Here is a 23,500-nt window from a genome sequence, read left to right as displayed (position 1 = left end):
AAGGTGCTGAGAGCACACTGAGAGAATGAGCGAGCTCTGTGGCACCTGCCCACAACATTCTGGCAGCAATGACAGGCACTGTCGAGGTGCAGACATCAGTAATATTTCCCGGGGTAGAATTTTCCGCTCGTCGTGCAGGTGTGCGCCCGATCTGAACGTGTGTAAAATGACGCAGGATGACATCAGGCGAGCATCCCGACGTCATCGCTCACTCACCCGATATTTCAGTCGGCAACTCACCCGCCGACAATTAACAGGCCTATTAAGGACATTAAAGGTCTAATTGAATGAAATGTTTCACTGCCCGTCCGACCTTACGGTTGGTGGGTGGGTGAAAAGGCCAGGCGGCCTTTGGAGTTTTTGTGAATCTTCATCCACGGGCGGGATGAGGTTTGAATCAGTCATTCAAAAAAGAATTTAAATGTTTCAACTAATTGCCTTTGCAGCTCCAGCAACTGTGACATGACTGAGTCCAGAGGCTCGTCATCTGACTCAGACTCAGCACAATTCTGGCCTCCTGCATTCCTCCGAGTGCCAGACACCTCGGAGGTCACTGCCTCCACCTGCTGTGCGATGTGCTCACCAGATTGTGATCCAGGGGCTACTCTAAGCCTAGGTGCCACCGAAGTGTGTCTCTGCGCTGGTGGAGGGTGTGGGTCGGCACTGTGATGGGACTTCAGGGAGGGACCCTCCAGATTCCTGAACAGAGATTTCTTAGGGGCTTGATTGGTGGCGCTGGGTTGTGGACTCCATTGGCTTTTTGGCAGATGTGCTTGCGCAAGCAAGGAGAGATAATTAGTGCATGGCAGTGGCCTGTGAAAGAGAACATGTCATTCACAGCATAACTGACTGTTGTGAAGGGTTCTCAGAATTCCCACATTTTTCATATCATCAACAAGGATATGACTTTTGGACTTTTAAACTGCTGAGTTAAGTATAAAACCCTGCAGACAGGAGGCTGGGCCCATGAAGGCCTGAGGCTGGACATGCCGGGCTTATTGAGTGCAGTGTGGATTGTTTTGCCTGAAACCAGACAATGAGAGGGGACAGAATACGCATTCTTCCCTTTAATACAATCAACCCAGAGAAAGATTTCACCTCACACGAAACTGAAGCCCATCAAAATCTTGCATAAATAATTACTACAAACTATTAAGGCAGGAAAGCACAATCAATTCAATTATGCAGACCCATCAATACTCCATACATACAATGGCTTTCAGTTCAAAGCTAGTTACCAGGCAGGAAGCCAATGATAAACATCATGCGAACCCATTAAGAACAACGAGACATCAATCACCGGGGGAAGCCCACCAAAATCAAACAAAGAACTAACCTTGATTTGGATTCCGATAAGAAAATTGGAAAGACAGTATAGCTGGGCAGTTATACAAGAGGGAGAGAGGGAGAAACCAGCTAGCAGAAGGGTAAGCAGTTTTGAAAGCTGACACAGGACAGTGAGCAGTTGGGAGCGGTTGTAACAGAGTTTAGGCAAGAAGATCTGGAGGTTTGCAGGCCCGCAGGCAACATCACGGTGAGGGGCACGGGGTGGCAGGTTCAACCGAAGACAACAAGGCCGCAACCACAGCCCTCCACGAAGATCGACCACCCACAACCGCGCCCTCCACCCAACTGAAGAACCTTCGCAGATTCCACAGACCAGGACCATGTGGGGACGGCAGGCCCCAGAGGACACAAAGAGTGTACCCCAAAACTGCAACCGGCTTACCTGGCTGGATTTCGACTGTCAAGGGTCCCTGGTTGGTGAGCATGATCCCTGACCTCTCCTAGTTCAATTTAGTTAGGTTTTGGGGGTGGGACAAGGGTAAGGGGATTAGTAGCGAGATTTTCCCTTGTTATGCCGTGTGTTCCCCATTCTTTACTAAGTGTACTTTGTAAGTCTGTATAACCTCAGTATAATCCTAATGTTATAAGTTCATTTGTGACTTCAATAAACCCTGTTTTTTTTCTTACACCAAAACCAGTTGTCTGCTGCACTTTGTCACAACCCCCAAATAAGTCCAAGGTCCAGAACCCAGGGAGTGGGAGCGATTCGGACCACTCAGAAATGAAGCTGACTCACACCACCACCTCCTACAGTTGGATGTTGCACTGTTGGACCCTCAGTTGGTAGAGCACCACTGACCTCACCGTCAGCCAGGACCGGTCCAGATCATCACCGGCCCGGCTCTGTTTTCAAAGTCTGTGAGGACCTTGATTTCGGCCATTCCGCCAGCGGGCTCTTGAACCAGCAGTGAGTGATGGCCCTGTGGATGTGTGAAGGGTTTGTGAGTGTGTGAGTTGAAAGTGATGGAAAGAGTGACCTTTCTATTTTTATTCATTCATTGGGATGTAGGCGTTGCTGGCTAGGCCGGCATTTATTGCCCATCCCTAATTGCCCTTATTCAGAGGGCATTTTTAAGAGTCAACCACATTGCTCTTGATATTGGAGTCACATATTGGCCAGACCAGATGAGGACAGCAGATTTCCTTCCCTAAAGGGAATTACTGAACCAGATGGGTTCTTATGACAATCGACAATGGTTTCATGGTCATCATCAGACTTACAATTCCAGATAATAATTGTATTCAAATTTCAAATTTCACCATCTGCTGCGGTGGGATTCAAACCTGGGTTCCCAGAGCGTTACCCTCTGGATTACCAGCCCAGTGACAATACCACTACACCACCGCCTCCCCTAATTACCCTGGTAGAAAGGAGGAGGTATTTCATCCTCTTGTAGCACTGGGTGGCTGTCCTCTATTGAAGGGCGTTGGCACTGCCAACTGCTGCCACCTCCTCCCAAGCCGGGTTAGTGCTGTTGATGCCCTTCTTGTGGCCAGAGTGGGGGAGAGGACATCCCGGGAGCCCCCACGGCATCCAAACGGTTCCCGAGGGGCGCGTCACTGAACCTGTGGGCTGCAGTCTTTTCCGTTTCAGGGCCATGTCTTAGGTGCAGCAGTCATGGTCTGGAAGCACTGAGATGTGTGCCTGCAGCTGGACTTTAAATGTGGTGCCCGGCGTGATGCAGCGGGGGGGTAATGGTGAGAGGGTGAATGCCAGCCCGCCCGCCATGGAAATAGCGCGTTTCCTGGGAGTACATAAATAATGTGGTGGGCTTGGGATGATACAGAGTGAAAACCCGTCATCGTTTTACCTGCCTGCTTCTGTACTGAGTGTGAATCTGGGATGATTCCGCCCTATATGTGGGAAATCTTCCGATTCTGGGAGCATAAAGCCTGCAAATATCAAAGAAATAGCCCGAGTGGCACGTCTACCCCCTGGGAACAAGTGAACAAGGAAGGCTCTGGGATTGACAATGGTGGGATTTTTCAGTCAGTGTCTCAGTCTACACACTAAGTGTGAAACAAGATAGATCAAAGATCGAAAGGTTGTTTTCTATTCTTTTGTTATTTTGAGGGAACATTTGATGTACCTGCAGCATTAGAGAAATGTGAATAATTGAAAAGTCTGTCCAGGCCGGTCTCTATTGCACGATTCATATCCATTCCATGAACCATTGTTTAAACCCATTGAAAGTGTTGGAGTTCTTCCTCTTCATAATTCTAAGACAAAAAGAGCAGAATGTATTACCAAGTGACACAACTGACCTCCCTCTGTAAAGCGTCAGTGTTCAGAGGACATGCTAATTTCCCAGGTGTGGTAGCAGCATTCATGTCCTGGATGGGCTGGGATTGTAAGAGAGTTAGGAGGTTTGATGGAATTCTTGGCATTAACAGTTCCTGGTTCATTGTCCTTTCTCGTTCACTCTTTCAACTTTAGTGTTGTCCTGCACTATTGGCCTTGCTCCTCCTCTTGTGTTTTCAATAAAAAAAAATAGAGGGTGTTATTGGAAACCTTTTACACTGAATCACGTCCCTCTGAGTGTTCTCAGGACCAGGGAGAGAAGTGCTTCTCCTCTTTTTGGGCCCCTTATTCCCAACACCACCAATCCACCAACACCCCACGTGCTTCCCTCCACCACACCATTCCCCCCTCAATGATACATGATCATTTATCCCCATTCAACATTCACCAATTCATTCACCAAACAATCACACAAAGGTCCCAGTAAAATTGTAACTCCCATTATTGGCATCTGGTTGTAAATATCTTCTGATATTTATGCAGCATGGGTCAATAATATTAAGAGCTACAATGATACAATGCAGTGTTAGTTTGTGTGCACCTGAAAGGTGATCCCATCATGACCATTAAGCAGACCAGAGATTACAAAGTTTACTATAACAGCATCATGCAATATATCCCATTAGCTATTTAAAACACTACAAACAATAACACTGATTTTGTTCACTGCCTCGTCCCTCATTATAATATTCTGCGTGTTGTACCTTATGGAAGTGGTGACAGTAAATTAATATTTGTGGAAACTTGCAACTCAGATTAACTGCACAAGATCTTTTTCATTCTATGGAAGCAGTAGAAGACTTTACTCTGCCTTAGGTGCATGACATCATTCAATATAATTATTTCACGCAAGGGGTCATACAGACATAGAGTCATAGAGGCCTACAGCACAGAAAAAAGGCCCTTCAGCCCATCTTGTCTGTGCTGGTCAACAAGTACATAAGTATTCTAATCCCATTTTCCAAAACTACGGCCTTGTATGCCATGGCATCGCAAGTGCACACCCAAATACGTCTTAAATGTTATGATGGTTTCTGCCTCGACCACCTTTTCAGGCAATAAGTTACAGATTCCCACCACCCTATGGGTGAAAAAATTCTTCCTCACATCCTCTCTAAATGTCCTGCCCCTTACCTTAATAGATTCTACTTTACCAGTAAACTCACAGGCTAGAAATATCACATAGCTCCTGATCTACAAAGTGGAATGATAGCACAACATGGTCTTCACTGTCAGTGAGAAGCATTGGAGCCCAATGTGTCTCTGTGCAGCACAACATTTAAGAGGCCAAAGGACAAAGTCTGAATGGTTCACATTTGTATTTGTATTTTCTTGTTCAGCAAGTCTGAAGACTCTTCTGATTGCTGCTTCTTACTATGATATATTTTTAATATCTAGGATGCAATACAACTTTATCATCATATTTCAATGCCTCAAGAAACTCATTGAAGCACCAAGACAGAGTGAGGTAATAGGTAAGTAGATTAAAAGGCAAGATTAAAGTCAATGGAAAAGACTTTTGAGAATCATGTAGGGTGTAACACAGGTTACAGATTCACTATGAGCCCATTATGCTCTTGTGTCCTTGTAATTTCACCCCACAAAGCCTGCTCACAGTAAAATTCCATTGACAAAAAAATAAACAGAACTCCAGCAATGATTGATCTGCCTGACTGCAAGATAATTTGGATGATAAGGGCCATATAGACCAGCTTATTGGATCCATCCAGAATGACACACAAACATACTATTAGGAGCAGGAGTGAGCCATTTGGCCCTTTGAGCTTGCTCTGCCATTTAATAACATTCCCTAAATTATAACAATGATTACAGCTCAGAAGCACTTAATTGGCTAGAAGGTGAATTGAGACATTGAGAAAGGTGCTGCATAAATACATGTTTAACGTTCTTTCATTACACCTGCATTCAGTAAGCAGAGTGACTGCAGCAATGGTGATATTGCAGGACCAATGCTGATTCTCTTAGGATAATTAATCACAGAGCAATTGACTAGTGTTAGCAAAGCGGCTACAAAGAAAACGCTACATTTACAAAACAATTTAACTCTGTAACAATATAACCTTTCCATCTGACTTCACTGGCACCAACTCATTGTATACTTTAAATGGCATTGGTCCCTTGTATGTTAATGCCACTATCCAAGGGTTTGTCAATCAGACATCTACTCGCAGCTCAGAAAAAATGTAGAGAGAATCGTTGTTCTGAACTTTTCAGAGTAGAATGATACATGGTACAAACATTCTGTACGACCATCACTCAAGAACTGGATTGATTCCCCTGCCCCCAGAAGCTGTCGTACAAGTTGTGTTGAGCACTGAATTTACAACCTATCCACAGGTTCAATGTGATGTTGCATTTCATTTGCACTAAATAAATGTGTAAATAGTATTTTTTAAAAATGCTTTTGAGGTGTGTGGAAAACAGGGAAATTAAGCGGAAAAGTGTAATTAATAAAGAAGAATCTCCAAAAGGAAAAAAAAGTGACAGCAATTTTCAGTGTGACCGAGCACTGGAGTGTGACCTCAACAGAGTCCCAAGAGTTTGGTGAGTTGAGAGAACATTAAATCTCTTTCTAAATGTCTAATGATGTTTATATTTAGCATTTAACACTTAACTGCCAATACTGTTTAAATTCTAAATCTCATCCAGGGTCCCAAGCAGGGAGAGAGTAGCTAACCACTGGGGCACAGCTGTAGATAGCTTGAAATGTTTTTTTGTACCTGGGCTCAGCTAGTGCCGATATTTTCAGAGCACATGAATTCAAACATTTCAGTGCAACTTAGCACTGGACTATGACCTCAACACACTGCTGGGAGTTCAGTGAGGAGGGTGCTATTCTGCTTTTTCTCACTTTTTCACCTGTAGGAACTGGTTCTTGCTCTACTACAGGGTAAGGAGCTAGCTGTTTGGTGAGGATCTGGTCAGTGGTTCAGGTGGGTTCTTTTCCTAAGGTTTAAAATAGTATAGGAACTGGTGGTGAGATTAATAGAATACATAAAATAAAATAGCTAATTCAATAAAATAATTAAGTAGTTAATTTAATTAAAACACATAAAGAAGGCAGAACAGGTGATGTGTCATGGCTGCAGCATGTGGGATCTCCTGGATACCACTGTGATCCAGGGCAAACATGAAGTCATTCAAGTGGAGGGAGCTATAATGAATATAGTGATAGTCGGGGACAGTATGGTGAGGGAGAATGACACTGTTCTCTGCAGCAATGAGAATCCAGACAACTGTGTTACCTGCCCGGTGTCAGGGATAGTGCTATTTGCTCAGGGCTGGAGAGCAACTTGTACTGGGAGGGGGAGAATCCAGTTGTCATAATCCATGTACCAATGACATAAGCAGGAGAAGGAAGGAGGTATTACATTGTCAGTGTGAGGAACTAGGCACCAAATTAAGAAGCAGAACTCCAAAGGTGATAATCTCTGGATTAATACCTGAGCAATGTGCAAATTGGCACAAGGCAAATAAAATTAGAGAGATCAATGTGAGGCTCAAAGACTGGTGTGGGAGAAGTGGCTTCCAGTTTGTGAGGTATTGGCGTCAGTACTGGAGAAATTGGGGGCTTTATCGCTGGAAAGGCATACAGTTGAACTGTGCTGGGACAAGTGTTCTAGCGAGCTGCATAGCTAGGGAAATAGAGAGGGATAAACTAAATAAAGGGGATGAGGGATCAAGCTTGAGTGGATGTTGAAAATCAAGGCATAGAGTCAAGGCAGGAGAGCAAATTAATGACATGGGAAATGAGGGTTAGAGAATGGCAGGGACAGAGAGAAAAAAACCTAAGAATCCACCAACAATCAAGGCTGGATATTACAAAGATAACACAAAGACAAAACCAAAGGCTCTGTCTCTGAATTCGCATAGCATTCAGCACATAGTAAATGAATTGAAAGCGCACATTGAAGTAAATAAATATGACCTGAGAGTCATTACAGAGAATGGCTGCAAGGATGACAAGGATTGAGTTCTGAATACTGAAGGGCAAATGACATTCAAGAAGAATAGGAAGCTTGGTAAAGGGGGAGGGGTAGAGCTGTTGATCAAGAATGGCATTGATGCAATAGTTAGAGATGACCTTGGTTCAGGAGATCAGAATGTCGAATCGGTTTGTGTGGAGATGAGGAATAGTAGGGCAAAGAAGTCACTCATGGGACTGGTCTACAGGTCCCCTAAAAGTAGCCACAATATAAGACAAAGTATACAAGAAGAAATATTGGGTGTTTTTGATAAAGGAAGGGCAATAATCATGGGTGACTTCAAACTACATGTAAACTGGAAAAATCAGACTGGCAGTAGTAGCCTGGATGAAGAGTTCATGGAATGCATTCAAGATAGTATTTCAGAGCAGTACATTCTGGAATTAAACAGAGAACAGGTTATATTAGACCTAGCACCGTGTAATGTGGTAGAATCAATTAATGACCTCACAGTGAAGGCAAACTGAGGTAGCAGTGACCACAATGATTGAATTTTATGTTCGGTTTGAAAGGGAGGAGAGTGGATCTAAGACTGGTATTGTAAACTTAAATAAGGGTAACTACGTGGGCATGAAAACTGAGCAAGCTGAAGTGAAGTGGGATATTGGGCTAAGGGATAGATCGATAGCCAAGCTGTGGCAGACATTAACGGGGATATTTCAGAATACTCAGAATAAGTATGTTCCTATTGTAAGGAAAAATTCTAAAGAGTGGACTGATTTTCCGTGGTTAACTAAAGAAGTTAAGGAAAGCATAACACTGAAGTAAAAAGTCTATAACGGTACAAATTTGAGTGGCAGTCAGGTGATTGATCAGAATACTAAGAATAGCAGCGAATGACTAAAAGGCTAATCGGGGAAAGAAATTAAAGTATGAGAGGAAGCTAGCTATAAATGTAAAAAAGGATAGCAAAAGTTTCAACAGTAAAAAAAGGAAGGGGTTATCAACAGTGCTATCGAGAGGCACTTGCTTTGCAATAACCTGCTCACTGATGCCCAGTTTGTGTTCTGCCAGGGCACTCAGCTCCTGACCTCATTACAGCCTTGGTTAAACATGGACAAAAGAGCTGAACTCCTGAGGTGAGGTGAGAGTGAATGCCCTTGACACCAATGCAGCATTGACTGGGTGTGGCCCCGGCAAAACTTGAGTCAATGGGAATCAGGGGAAAACACTCCGCTGGTTGGAGTCATACCTGGCACAAAGGATGATGATTGTGGTTGTTAGAGGTTAGTCATCTCAGATCCAGGACATCATTGCAGGAGCTCATCAGGATTGTGTCCTAGGCCCAGCCATCTTCAGCTACTTCATCAATGACCTTCCTTCCAGCATAAGGTCAGAAGTAGGGATGTTGGCTGCTGATTGCACAATGTTCAGCACCATTTGCAACTCCACAGATACTGAAGCCGTCCATGTCCAAAAGCAGCAAAACCTGGAAAATGTCCAAGCTTGGGCTGACAAGTGGCAAGTAACATTTGCGCTACACAAGTGTCAGGCAATGACCATCTCCAACAAGAGAGAATCCAACCATTGCCCCTTGATGTTCAATGGCATTACCATCACTGAATCCCCCACGACTGTCAAAAACCTGGGGGTTACTAATGACCAGAAACTGAACTGGACGAGCTATTTAAATACTGTGGCTACAAGAGCAGGTCAGAGACAAGGAATCCTGCGATGAGTAGCTCACCTCCTGATTCCCCAAAGCCTGTCCACTACCTGCAAGGCATAAGTGAGGAGTTTGATTGAACACTCCCCACTTGCCTGGATGAGTGCAGCTCCCACAACACTCAAGAAGCCTGACACCTTTCAGGACAAAGCAGCTCACTTGATTGGGACCACATCCACAAACATTCACTCCCTGAAACACTGACGCACAATAGCAGCAGTGTGTACCATTGACAAGATGCATTGCATTAATTCACCAAGGCTCCTTCGACAGCACCTTCCAAGCCCATGACCACTACCATCTGGAAGGTCAAGGGAAGCCGATAGATGGGAATACCACCACCTGGAACTTCCCCTCCAAGTCACTCACCATCCTGACTTGGAAATATATCGCTGTTCCTTCACTGTCACTGGGTCAAAATCCTGGATCTCCCTTCCTAACAGCACTGTGGGTATATCTACACCACATGGACTGCAGTGGTTCATCACCTTCTCAAGGGCAACTAGGGATGGGCAATAAATGATGGCCCAGCCAGCGAAGGCCGAATCCCATGAATGAACAAAAAATAAGCTGCCAAACAAAGTCTTTTGCGGAAAATAAAAACGCCAAGTGCAGGTGGTAACATATTAGGCTGGACAGAGAATTGGCTGGCTGACAGAAAACAGAGAGAATGCATAAATGTGTCTTTTTCTTATAGCAGGATGTGATCAGTGGAGATCTCTGTGCTGGGGCTTCAGCTTTTTATAATTTATCAATGACCTAGATGAGAGGAGTGAAGGCACGGTAGTTAAATTTACAGGTGATAGGTAGGAAAGTATGTTGCAAGGAGGACACAAGGAGTTTGCAGAGAGATCTATATGTAGGTTGAGTGAGTGGACAAAAATCTGGCAAATGGAATATAATGTAGGAAATTATGAAATTGTTTACATTTCGGCAGGAAGTGTTACTTAACTGGAGGACGGCTGGACTGGGAACAGCTACTTGTGGGGAAATGTACAGAAGAGCAGTGGGGGGTTTCAAAAAGGAAATGGGGATGTTACAGGCCTCAAAATGATCCCTCCAGGGTGATAGGAAAATGTAACAAGCCCAGAGAATCATGGATGACCAGAGATATTCAGGATATGATGAGAAGGACAAGAGAGACTTTTGCTCCCCTTGTCCCTGCTAAATCAGTGGAGGCTTTAGTGGAGTACAGAAAGTGAAGGGTGGAGCTTAAGAAAGCAATTAGGAGAACGAAGAGGAGATATGAGAAAGCTCTGGCTGGTAAAAGTCAAGAAAATCCCAAGATTTGTCAGTAAGTATATCAATGGGAAGAGGGTAACCAGGGAAAGAGTAGGGCCCAATAGGGACCAAGGGGGCAATCTATGGGTGGAGCCCTGAGGACATCGGTGGAGTGTTGAATGAATACTTCACATCCATCTTCACCCAAGAGAATGAGGATGAAGGTATTGTACTCGGGGAGAGAGACTGCAAGGTTCTTAAGCAAATTGATATAGGGAGTGACAAGGTATTGGAGGTGTTGGCAGGCTTAAAAGTGGACAAATCTCCAAGTCCGGATGATTTGTGTCCCAGACTGCTGAGGGAGGCAAGGGAGGAGATCGCAGGGGCTCTGACCCAAATTTTTAATTCCTCTCTGGCCACGGGGAGGTGCCAGAGGACTGGAGAACAGCTAATGTGGTTCCGCTATTTAAGAAGGGTTGTAGAGATAACCAGGGAACTACAGACCAGTGAGTCTCACGTCAGTGGTAGGGAAACTATTGGAGAAAATTCTGAAGGAGAGAATCTATCTCTGCTTGAAGAGGTAGGTTTGATCAGGGATAGTCAGCATGGCTTTGTCAGAGGGAGGTCATGCCTAACAAATTTGACTGAATTTTTTGAGGAGGTGACCAGATGTGTCGATGAGGGTAGTGCAGTTGATGTAGTTTATATGGATTTCAGCGAAGCCTTTGACAAGTTCCCACACGGGCGACTTATGAAGAAGGCAAATACACATGGGATACAGGGTAATTTGATAAGGTGGATTCAAAATTGATTTAGTTATAGGAGGCAGAGTGTGATGACAGAAGGATGCTTTAGTGACTGGAAGCCAGTGTCCAGTGGCGTACCACAGGGATCTGTGCTCGGTCCCCTATTATTTGTCATTTATATAAATGACATAGATGACTATGTGGGGGGTAGGATTACTAAATTTGCAGATGACACAAAGATTGGCCGGGTGGTTAACGGTGAGGTTGAGTGTCTTGGGCCACAGGAAGATATAGACGGGATGTTCAAATGGGCAGATAAGTGGCAGATGGAATTTAACCCTGAAAAGTGTGAGGTGATACACTTTGGAAGGAGTAATTTGACAAGGAAGTATTAAATGAACAGCATGACAGTAGGAAGTTCTGAGGAACAAAGGCACCTTGGTGTGTGTGTCCATAGATCTCTGAAGGCGGAGGGGCATGTTAGTGGGGTGGTGAAAAAGCATTATGGGACACTTGCCTTTATCAATCGAGGCATAGATTGCAAAATTAGGGAGGTCATGTTGAAATTGTATAGAACCTTGGTGAGGCCACAGCTGGAGTACTGTGTGCAGTTTTGGTCACCACATTATAGGAAGGATGTGATTGCACTGGAGGGGATGCAGAGGAGATTCACCAGGATGTTGCCTGGGATGAAGCATTTAAGTTATGAAGAGAGGTTGGATAGACTTGGGTTGTCTTCGTTGGAGCAGAGAAGACTGAGGGACGACCTGATCGAGGTGTACAAGATTATGAGGGGCATGGACAGGGTGGATAGGGAGCAGCTGTTCCTCTTAGTTGAAGGGTCAGTTACGAGGGGACATAAGCTCAAGGTGAGGGGCAGGAGGTTTAGGGGGGATGTGAGGAAAATCTTTCTAACACAGAGGGTGGTTACGGTCTGGAATGTGCTGCCTGGGAGGGTGGTGGAGGCGGGTTGCCTCACATCCTTTAAAAATTACCTGGATGAGCACTTGGCACGTCATAACGTTCAAGGCTATGGGCCAAGTGCTGGTAAATGGGTAGGTCGGTAGGTCAGGTGTTTCTCACGTGTCGGTGCAGACTCGATGGGCCGAAGGGCCTCTTCTGCACTGTGTGATTCTGTGATTCTGGAAGTACAGCTATGTCATGGCAATAAACTGTTAAGTTAAAGAAGAGTAAATAATAAAAATGACCAGAGTGTGAGAGCCAGTGTGTGTGTGTGTGTGTGTGTGTGTCCAGCTCACTCCCAATCTCTGGGTGCTCACTCATTCACTCATCCTCACCCACTGTGAGAGGGTGTGTGTGTGTGTGTGATGGTGAGAATGAGTGACATACTTGTGACTGAATAAAAGTCACACACACACACACATATACACACACACACACACACACACACGCAAACACACACTCAGTCCCTTGGACTCCAACCCCCCACACACAAAGTCTCTTGCACTCCCACCCACACACTCGAAACTCCCTTCCTAAATGCACTTTAGGTGTACATACACTACATGGACTGCAGCGGTTCAAGAAGGTAGCTGAGCCAAGCGGAGGAAGGAGATCTGGAGGTTTGCAGACCCGCAGGTAACATCACGGTGAGGGGCACAGGGTGGCAGGCTCAACCGAAGACAACAAGGCCGCAACCGCAGCCCTCCACGAAGATCGACCACCCACAACTGCGCCCTCCACCCAACTGAAGAACCTTCGCAGATTCCACAGACCAGGACCACGTGGGGACGGCAGGTCCCAGAGGATACAAAGAGCGTACCCCAAAACTGCAACCAGCTTACCTGGATGGATTTCAAACTGTCAAGGGACCCTGGTTGGTGAGCATGATCACTGACCTCTCCAAGATCAGTTTAGTTAGGTTTTGGGAGTGGGACAAGAGTAAGGGGTTTAGTGATTTTCCCTCGTTATGCTGGGATGTTCCCCATTCTTAACTAAGTGTACTTTGTAGGTCTGTCTAATCTCAGTGTAATCCTGATGTTATATGTTCATTTGTGACTTCAATAAACCCAGTTTTTTTTTCTTGCACCAAAACCAGTTGTTTGCTGCACTTTGTCACAACCCCCCAAATAAGTCCAAGGTCTAGAACCCAGGGAATGGGAGTGATACGGACCGATCAGAGGTCAGAGGTGAAGCTGACACACACCACCACCCCCTACACTGCTTCAGTATCTGAGGAGTCGAGAGTGGTGCTGAACATTGTGCAATCATCAGCGAACATCCCCACTCCTAATGTTATGTTGGAAGGAAAGTCATTGATAAACCAGCTGAAGGTGGTTGGACCGAGGATACCACCCTGAGGAACTCCCGCAGTGATGTTCTGGAGCTGAGATGATTGACCTCCAACAACCACAGCCATCTTCTTTTGTACTAGGTATGACTCCAACCAGTCGAGAGTTTTCCCCCTGCTTGCCATTGACTTCAGTTTTGCTCGGGCTCCTTGATGCCACACTCATTCAAATGCGGCTTTGATATCAAGGGCAGTCAACTCTTTTGTCCATATTTGAACCAAGGCTGTAATGAGGTCAGCAGCTGAGTGTCCCTGGCGGAACCCAAACTGGGCATCAGTGAGCAGATTATTGCTAAGCAACTGTTGCTTGTTAGCACTGTTAATGACCCATTCCATTGTTTTACTGATGATGGAGAGTTGACCGCTGAGGCTGTAATCTAAAGATTCACAAGCCTTTGAGTGAGGAAATTTCTCCTCCTCCTCCTCTCAGTCCTCAAGGATTAACGTCTTATACTGAGTCTGTACCCCCGTGTTCTAGATTGCCCAACCAGGGGAAGCAACCTCCCTGTGTCTGCCCTGCCAAGCCCCTTCACAATCTTGTATGTTTCAATGAATTCATTTCTCACTCTTCTAATGCCAGAGAGCATGCTCCAATTTATAATTCCACTCATCATAGGATAACCCTCCCCCATCTCAGAAATCACCCCCGTGAATCTTCATGCATCACCTTTAAAGTGTGTACATCCTTCATTAGATAAGGAGATCAAAACTGCACCCAGTACTCCAGGTGTGGTCTCACTAAAGCCTTGTACAATTGGAGCAAGACTTCATTATTCTAGAACTCCAAACCCCTTTCAATAAGGAGCAACTTACTATTTGCCTTTCTAATCATTTGTTATACCCAAATACAAACTTTCTGAGTTTCTTGGATTAAGACACCAAATGCTTCTAAATACCAAAATGGAAATGTTCTTTATACCAATTAAAAAATTAGAGTCATCGAGATCTACAGCACAGAAAAAGGCTCTTCTGCCCATTGAGTCTGCGCTGGTCAAACAAGTACCTAACTATTCTAATCCCATTTTCCAGCACTAGGCCCATAGCCTTGTATGCCATGGCATTGCAAGTGCACACCCAAATACTTCTTAAATGTTTTGAGAGTTTCTGCCTCTACCATCCTTTCAGGCATTGAGTTTGCAGATTCACACCACCCTCTGGTCGAAAAAATTCTTCCTCACATCTCCTCTAAACCTCCTGCCCCTTACCTTAAGTCTATGCTCCCTGGTTATTGAACCCTCCAGCAAAGGGGACAAGTTCCTTCCTGTCTACCATATCTATGCTCCTCAAAATTTTATGCACCTCAATCATGTCCCCCCTCAATCTCCTCTGCTTCAAGGAAAATAACCCCAGCCAATCCGAATTCTCCTCATACATAAACCTCTCCAGCCCAGGCAACATCCTGGTCAATCTCCTCTGCACTCTCTGTAGTGCAATCAAATCCTTCCTATATTGTCGATTCCAGAACTGAACGCAATACTCTAACTATGGCTGAACCAGCATTTTATACAGTTCCAGCATAAGCTAACAGCTCTTTTATTCTATGCCTCAGCTAATAATGGCAAGTATCCCATATGCCTTCTTAACCACCTTATCCACCTGCCGCGCTACCTTAAGGGACCAGTGGGCATGCACAGCAAGGTCCCTCTGATCCTCAGTACTTCCCAGGTACCATTCATCATGTATTCCCGTGCCTCGTTTGTCCTGTCAAAGTGCATCACCTCACACTTATCCGAATTAAATTCCATTTGCCACTGATCAGCCCATCTGACCAGCTCGCCTATATCCTTCTCACTATTTACCACCCCACCATTCTGATGACCCTCTGATTTTCTTCTTATCAAAGTGAATAGCCTCACACTTGCTCACAAAATATTCCATCTGCCAACTTGTTGCCCAGTCACCTAACCATTACATATCTCTTGGCAGCGGAACAGACAGCACAACCTTTGGAACACCCGGTCATAGCTGCAGAGGATCGTATCGATCCACTGAACAGAATCCTAGGATGTAAACTATCAAGTACAGTGAATTGGTCAACTTTTAGTCTCATTAGTTTCTCTAGTGCTTATTTTCTTCTATATCAATTACTTTAAATTCCACACTCTCTTTCACCCTTTGGCTCCCCATTATTTTATGTGGTAAGCCTTGGGTGGACCAGTATTCCTGCAGAATTTATTGTTTCTCGATGGAATGTGTTTTCACGGAGAATTTGGAATTATTTCTTTAAAAGTTTACCACTGTTTTTTAACCTCCCAGAGCTCTGTCTGTCCATTATCCAATCCTCTATTCATGTTAATGGCTCACAACATCCGGGGAGTGACAATGACCTTCGGATTTCCACTCTGCTCCTTTTCACTCACACAGGTGTGGGGGAGGGTCAGGATGTCGGGAAGGGTTGGGAGCAGTGTGAGGTGGGGGGTACCCGGGGGGGGGGGGGGGTGGGGTGTGGGAGTTCAGGTGATAGTCAACGGGACTGATAGGATAGTTGGGTCAGTGTGGTTTAGTTTAGTTTTAGGGTCATCGAGGTAGGAAAGGGGTGTGGTGGTTTGGGGATAGTCAGGGGTGGGATGTATTAAGAGTGTTTTTGGATAGTCATGGATTGGAGGAGTGGGGGAGTACAGTGTTCGAAGGGGTGGGTTGTGGGGGTTATTCGGGGAGGGTTGTGGTATAAGCAGGGAGTGGGAGGGTCAGAGGATAATGGTGGTGAGTGGTCAGGGTGGTGGAAAGTCTTTCTGTCCTCTTTCCGTCTATTATCCAATCCCCCATTCACGCTTATGGCTCACAACTTCCTTAGGGTGCAGGGGGTGGGTCCAGTGGTTGGGGCGGTGGGGGTTGTCAGGGTATGGGGGTTAGTTTGTGGAGTTGTGGGGTAATCAGGAGGTGGGAGGACCAGGGGGTTGTCGGGGGGTAGTGGGGAGCAGATGGGGCAGGGGGTGGTTGTCGGTGGTCATGGTATGAGGGAGGATCTGGGGATTGGGTGGAAGATTTGGGGTACAGTCAGGGTTTGGGGGTGGTCAGAATGGTGGGCTAGTTTGGGGTATGGGATAGTTGGGGGTGAGCGGCATTGATGGTAATTGGGGGCTAGATAGTTGTGGAGGTAGTCGGAGATGGAGGAATGGTAATTGGAGAGGTGGGTGCAGTTGGGAAATGGTTGGGGGTGGGATGGTTACTCTAAGGGTGGTAATTGGAGGGGTGGGGTAGTCGGAAAATGTTTGGGGGTGGGGTGGTTAGTCCAGGGGTGACAATTGGAAGTATGGGGTAGTCAGGGGTGAGAGGTTTAGTCACGTGGGTGGGGGGTTAGTTGTGGTTGATGGGTAGTTTGGGGTTGGGGATAGGGGTAGTTGGGTAGTGGGGTGTGATCAGGGTGGTGGGGATGTGTTTCAGTGTGGAGTTGGAGGGTCAGTACCACACGGGGTAGCCAGGAGTTAGAAGTGTGTTTAATCTGTCTAACTTTTCCCAGGTAACTATTCTGCTCAGAGAGTCGGAACCATCCAAAGTCACTGATTAAAGTCGGAGTATCGGATAGTTCCCAGTACAGGATAATTGCCCATCATGAGCTTAAATATTCCCGGACATATCCTGTGCAGTCCCTGCCGGGGGACTTCCGGGATGTCCCCAGCTCATCTTCAGGGGAACCTCTTGGGTAAAATTCCCCAGAGGTCAGAAGTTCTGGGCCAACTTATATTATCCTAACAAGGATGGAATGTAATTCTCACAGCCAAAGCTGCTTTAAGGACACTGCTGCATTGATGTGACTTTCCAGGTATTTGTGGTGTGGGGGTATCGCCTAAAGCAAGACTTGGCTTCTTACAGATGTAACATAGTGAACTTAAGTCTGTTATAAATTTCAGAAATTGCATTAGATTCAGTGAATACAGGAGTAACAGGAATGTGTTCTGACACTACAGTCCTTTGCATCGTCCATCTAACCTCTCTACTACAATGCAAACCCCCCTCTAGACCCACTGCTGGAGACGGAAACCCTGATATTCTCACTACACAAGCTGGCAGTGGAGACCAATCAGCCGACGGCAGCTCATGTATAAAACGTTACTGAGGCCCAAGGACCAATTTCACTCCAGTCTCATGTTTCCGGGTTGGGGTGTGCACTGTCAGGGCACCAAAGGTTATTTACCCCAAAAACGGCATTGAATAATTTCCCCTGGTACAAACATGACAGAACGCAGTAAACTCTGAACTATACTTACCTTGTGTTGAATGACTTCTGCGGGCTCAATGCAGTTATTTTCATAACAGAAGTTGTCCACCTCATCCTGTGCAGCAAGTTGCTGCCAGAAGAGGACAGACACAGTTAGGAAGAGTCTCAGCATCCTAGTGTCTGCTCAGATCACTGGTGAACGCACTGAATGACTCTCAGCACCTTCAGGTGGGTCTGCAGATTGAGCAGAGAGCTCAGGTCTTTTTATACTGTTTTATGAAGATGATTTTGAATGAAGTTTAGCTGCAGGTAGCAACACCATGTGTTGAAGAAACGCACTTGCTGATTCATTATGGAAATGTTACTTGAAGTTGGGAACCATTAACTCTCTGAGTGCCAGTTCCCAGGAAGTCTGAACCCTCGGGAAGCTATTTTACAATTGATTCCAGTTCACACACTCAGGATTGTCAACCCTCCCTGTTTGGGAGTTGCCTGGAATGGAAGATTGATTTGCCGGTCGCTGATGTTAGTGACCCGGGAGAAAACAATTTCACATTCCGGTTTCATGTCTGCACAGTTTCATTTCTTGGGTTTCTGGCACCGGCAGAAAGTGGGAACCCAGTGGCCACGCTGCACTCCAACCGTGGGACAGACCACCATTTCCTCACTGAGTAGGTGAAGCTGATGTGGGTCTCACTGCCCAATGACTTGAGCATTTCACTCCATTCCTGTTTGTTTCTTCCCCTCCTCTCCTGAGGAAACTGAGACTGGCTGATGTACAATATCTTTTGTAGCAACTCCCATTGAAGTCCAGTTACTGACACGGCCTTAGGTTCGCTAATGATTGTACGATGTTCAGCAACTTTTGCTGCTCCTCAGATACTGAACCAGTCCATGTCCAAATGCAGCAAGACCTGGATAATGTCCAGGCTTGGGCTGACAAGTGGCAAGTAATATTTGTGCCACACAAGTGCCAGGCAATGACCATCTCCAGCAAGAGAGAATCTAACCATCACCCCTTGACGTTCAATGGCATTATCATCACTGAATCCCACACTATCAACATCCTGACCAGAAACTGAACTGTACCAGCCATATAAATACTGTGGCTACAAGAGCAGGTCAGAGACATGGAATCCTGCGACAAGTTACTCACCTCCTGATTCCCCGAAGCCTGTCCACCATCTACAAGGCACAAGTCAGGAGTGGGATGGAAAACACCCCACTTGCCTGGATGAGTGCAGTTCCCACAAGACTCAATAAGCTTGACATTGTCCAAGACAAAGCAGCCCGCTTGATTGGCACCACATCCACAAACATTCATTCCCTCCACCATCTACGCACAGTAACAGCAGTGTGTATCATCTACAAGATGCATTGCAGGAATTCAGCATGGTTCCTTACACAGCACCTTCCAAACCCACAACCACTACCTTATAGAAGTACAAAGGCAGCAGATAGATGGGAACACCACCACCTGAAAGTTCCTCTCCAAGTCACTCAGCATTCTGACTTGGAAATATACCGCTGTTTCTTCACTGTCGCTGGGTCAGAATCCTGGAACTCCTTTCCTAACAGCCCTGTAGGTGTACCTACACCACATGGACTGCAGTGGTTCAAGTAGGCAGCTCACTGTCACCTTCTCAAGGGCAACTAGGGATGGACAATAAATGCTGACCCAGCCAGCGAAGCTCACTTCCTTTAATGATAATTAAAAAAAGCTTTCCTGGCAAAGCCTCTCACTGGGTTACTTTATCCCTGGCACTGCCTCTCAAAGGGTTACTTATCCCTGACACTGCCTCTCACCAGGTTACTTATCCCTGGCACTGCCTCTCACCGGGTTACTTTATCCCTGGCACTGCCTCTCACTGGGTTACTTTATCCCTCGCTCTGCCTCTCACTGGGTTACTTTATCCCTGGCACTGCCTCTCACCAGGTTACTTTATCCCTGGCACTACCTCTCACCGGGTTACTTTATCCCTGGCACTGCCTCTCACCAGGTTACTTTTTCACTGGCACGTGGGTTACTTTTTCACTGGCGCTGCCTCTCACTGGGTTTTTGTTTCCTGGCACTGACATTCACTTGGGTGCTGATCCCCTGGCATTGATCCCACCTCGGTTTCTCTTTCCCTTGCACTTCCTCTCACTGTGTTACTTTTTCACTGGCACTGCCTCTCACTGGGTTTCTGTTTGCTGGGCACTGCCTCTCACTGGGTTTCTGTTTGCTGGGCACAGCCTCTCACTGGGTTTCTGTTTCCTGGGCACTGCCTCTCACTGGGTTTCTGTTTCCTGGGCACTGCCTCTCACTGGGTTTCTGTTTGCTGGGCACTGCCTCTCACTGGGTTTCTGTTTCCTGGGCACAGCCTCTCACTGGGTTTCTGTTTGCTGGTCACTGCCTCTCACTGGGTTCTGTTTGCTGGGCACTGCCTCTCACTGGGTTTCTGTTTGCTGGTCACTGCCTCTCACTGGGTTCTGTTTGCTGGGCACTGCCTCTCACTGGGTTTCTGTTTGCTGGGCACTGCCTCTCTCTGGGGTGAAATCCCCCTGGCTCCGACTGACTGGGGTAAAAGGGAACCTGCAATGGGGGGCACAGTGTAAAAATAAGAAGAAGCCTAGGCATGTGCATCTTTTTAATGTTTTGAAGGCTGGGGAAAGAGGACAGGGATAGACAGTACAACCCCTCGAGACTGACCATCCATTCAGGCCCAACAGTCTATCTGAGTGTAACTCCAGGGTCCACTCAGACCCCTTTTCCACCTCCGGTTCTGGCATCCCTTCACCTTCCCCAATTCCAATCATTTCCAGATCTTTTCCCTGACCACTTTACTAATGCCAGGGATCATTCTCTCCAGTCTCTGGTCGTAGCCTTTTAATGGTTCTGTTATTTTCAGCTCCCGGCAAGGTAAGCCAATTCCCTTCAACTTATTGCTAGCTTAAAGTCCCAGCTAGAAGAGGTACTAAGCATTAAAGGAACATAATCTTAGACTCGGTCCTCAAATACAAACCCTCTGCTCCAGGAGTCTCAGAGCTCACAAAATTATTTCAGGACAGGACATACATTGAGGCCTGTCTTAGCAGACCAGCTTCTTTGAAAGTCAAACAATATCAGCTCTTAGAAATCATAATAAGACTTCTGGAGTAGTGTATTTATGTGGATTGCCGAGATAATAAATATTTTGGATTACACGTTGCATATGCTTCAAAAACAAACACATTTTATTGAAGCCCATTTTACTTTATAGCTTATACATGTAGTTATAAATGATAATTAAAGCTAAACATAACATGTAAATAATAGAATTAAATACATGAAATTTATAAATCCAAATTACCCACAAATATTGTTGGATAACTCAAACAGTAACAATTAAGAAAGATATTTACTCACGAATTCAATATGGCGATATTGAATTTTGATATATCTCTGTCTCAACCCGGGGTAATTCTCAAAAGAGAACACTGACCCTTTATGTTCCAAAGGTGCCTGACTGACCTAATCCTCATGGTGTGAACTTTAAAATGCATTGGGTGGAATCGTCTGTGCCTGCTGGCATCGGGCGTGTTCGGTGCTGTAAGAGGACAATATGGCAAGAAGGTCAAAAATTGGTTCCAGGGAGTTGAGCTAGACCTAGGGACTATACGAGAATCAGGATGCAAGAGTGATTAGATTTATCCAGGTCTCAGGTTTCCCACAGGTGCAGGATACCATCGACTGTACTCATGTGGCACTGAGATCTCCTTCGCTACACACGGTCCACTATGCGACCCATAAGGGATTCCATTCGCTGAATGTGCAGCTGATGTGCAACCACCCCAAACACATCCTGCAGGTCCGTGCACCGTTTCCAGGGAGTGTTCACAACTCCTAGATTCTCAATCAGTCACAGATCCCTGATATCTTCCAGGGTCCACAGAGGCTGCAGGGATGGCTCCTCAGGGACTAGGGCTACCCACAGAGGATGTGGCTGATGACACCCATGCGGCGGCCTCAGACTGTAGCAGAGCAACGCTATAGTGAGGCTCATGCTGTAACCTGGTGCAGCAAACCATCGGGATGCTGAAAAGGAGGTTCCGGTGCCTGGACCGGTCTGGAGGAGCCCTGCAATCCAGTCCCCAGAGGGTGTCTCCCATCATCCTCGCCTGCTGCACCCTTTACAACCTGGTGCTGTAAAAAGGAGAGGGGCTGGCTGAGGAGGAGATGGAGGAGCTGGAGGTCTCCTCCTCCTCCACCACCTCCGAGGACATCGACTGTGATGAGGGTGAGGAGGGCCTTGAAGGCAACCATGACTAAGATGAGGCCCTCGCACTGGCCAGACGAGGCAGACGTGCTCGGGAGGCCCTCACAGCCTCTAGACTTGTGGAGGATGATGACAACGTGCAGTGGAGAGACACCATAAGATCCTCACATTACATCTATGAATATTTGAATCCAGTCTGGCTTATGGCAGGACACATACCCTCTGTGATAATGCTCCTGTCATGGAGATGCAGTGGAGGCCCTAATAGTCACTTGGCTGCAGGAGGATGATGACAACATGCAGTGAGGACTCACCTAATATCTTTACATAGCCTCTGAGAATGTCTGACTCCTGTCTGGCTAAGGGCAGCTCGATTCCGCTCTGTGATCAGGGTCAAATCAAAGAGACACAGCCCTGAAACTTAAGGAGCATCTGATCCTTTGTCCACCTTCAGCACCTGAGCCCTTCAGGAGCACAGCGTCACTGGTCACAGATGCTGGGGAGATGGGGGCCAGCCCCACCTTAAAGGTGCTGAGAACACACAGAGAGAATGACGGATCTCTGGGATGCCTGCCCACAACATTCCAGCAGCACTAACAAGCACAGCCGAGGTGCAGGCATCAGGAATGTGTCCAGGGAGCGTGAGGACACAGCATTACTTTGGTCTGAAGGCTGCACAGAGCACAGGGAATAGGCCATGGACTGAGATACCTGCCTTTATCTTATGCAGAAAGGTTTCATATCTGAGTGACATGATTACTCATCAGAAAAAGGAGGCAGAGGATTGGCGTCCTCTGGAGTCTGAGACCTGGAGGGCCCCGGCCTGCTTTCAGGGTCCTGCAGTGTGGTAGTGGAACCCTCCTCGGCCTTTGCTGCTGGAGCTGCTGACGCCACAGGAAGGGGGGATTAAGATGTGCCGGATACTCCCGGAGTCACCTGGATGGATGGCCTCAGGCTGTGCACCTGCTGATCCTCCCCACTATGGAGATCCAAGTGCCCCTGGCTGACCCTGTGAGGAGAAAGGGTAGACTAACCCTGGTGGAATGGGGGAGGTCATTCATCCTCTTGTGGCACAGGGTGGCAGTCCTCTTGTGCAGGGCATTGGAACTGACCACGCTGCCACAGCCTGCCAAGCCGGATTGGTGATATTGCTGCCCATCCTGTGGCCAGAGTGGGGGTTAGAGGACATCACGGCGACTGTCCAGTGTGTCCAAAAGGTGCTGGAGAGACATGTCATTGAACTGGGAGGGCTGCAGTCTTTTTTCCATTCAGGACTATGTCTTCTGTGCAGCAGCTGTGGGCTGGAAGCACTGAGAGGTTTTGCTGCAGCTACACTTTAAATATGGTGCCGGGTGTGATGAAGCAGTGAGATGACGGTGTGGAGGGCAAATGAGAGGCCGCCTGGCATGGAAACGGTGTGTTTCCTGGGAATGCACAAATAACACGGTGGGTTTGGGACAATAAACTGTTTTCTGGCCGATGGCTAAAATGTTGTTTTACCTG

At 46.5% G+C, this 23,500-nt stretch overlaps 1 long non-coding RNA gene across 1 annotated transcript in view; it reads right to left on the bottom strand.

The window, feature by feature from the left end:
- Positions 1 to 17,975, bottom strand: part of LOC121278319 — a 41,051-nt gene extending 23,076 nt beyond the window's left edge. Inside the window, exons 1-2 of the long non-coding RNA XR_005943102.1 lie at positions 17,809 to 17,975; positions 3,438 to 3,567 (exon numbers count right to left, since the gene is read on the bottom strand). This is a non-coding gene — a long non-coding RNA (uncharacterized LOC121278319). The remainder of the gene's footprint in view (positions 1 to 3,437; positions 3,568 to 17,808) is intronic.
- Between the last annotated feature and the right edge of the window lie 5,525 nt (positions 17,976 to 23,500).

The sequence above is a fragment of the Carcharodon carcharias genome, chromosome 5 (assembly GCF_017639515.1).
Source record: "Carcharodon carcharias isolate sCarCar2 chromosome 5, sCarCar2.pri, whole genome shotgun sequence".
Taxonomy (NCBI): domain Eukaryota; kingdom Metazoa; phylum Chordata; class Chondrichthyes; order Lamniformes; family Lamnidae; genus Carcharodon; species Carcharodon carcharias.
Note: the sequence above shows the minus strand (reverse complement) of the source record. Positions and strands in the feature narration are given on the sequence as shown.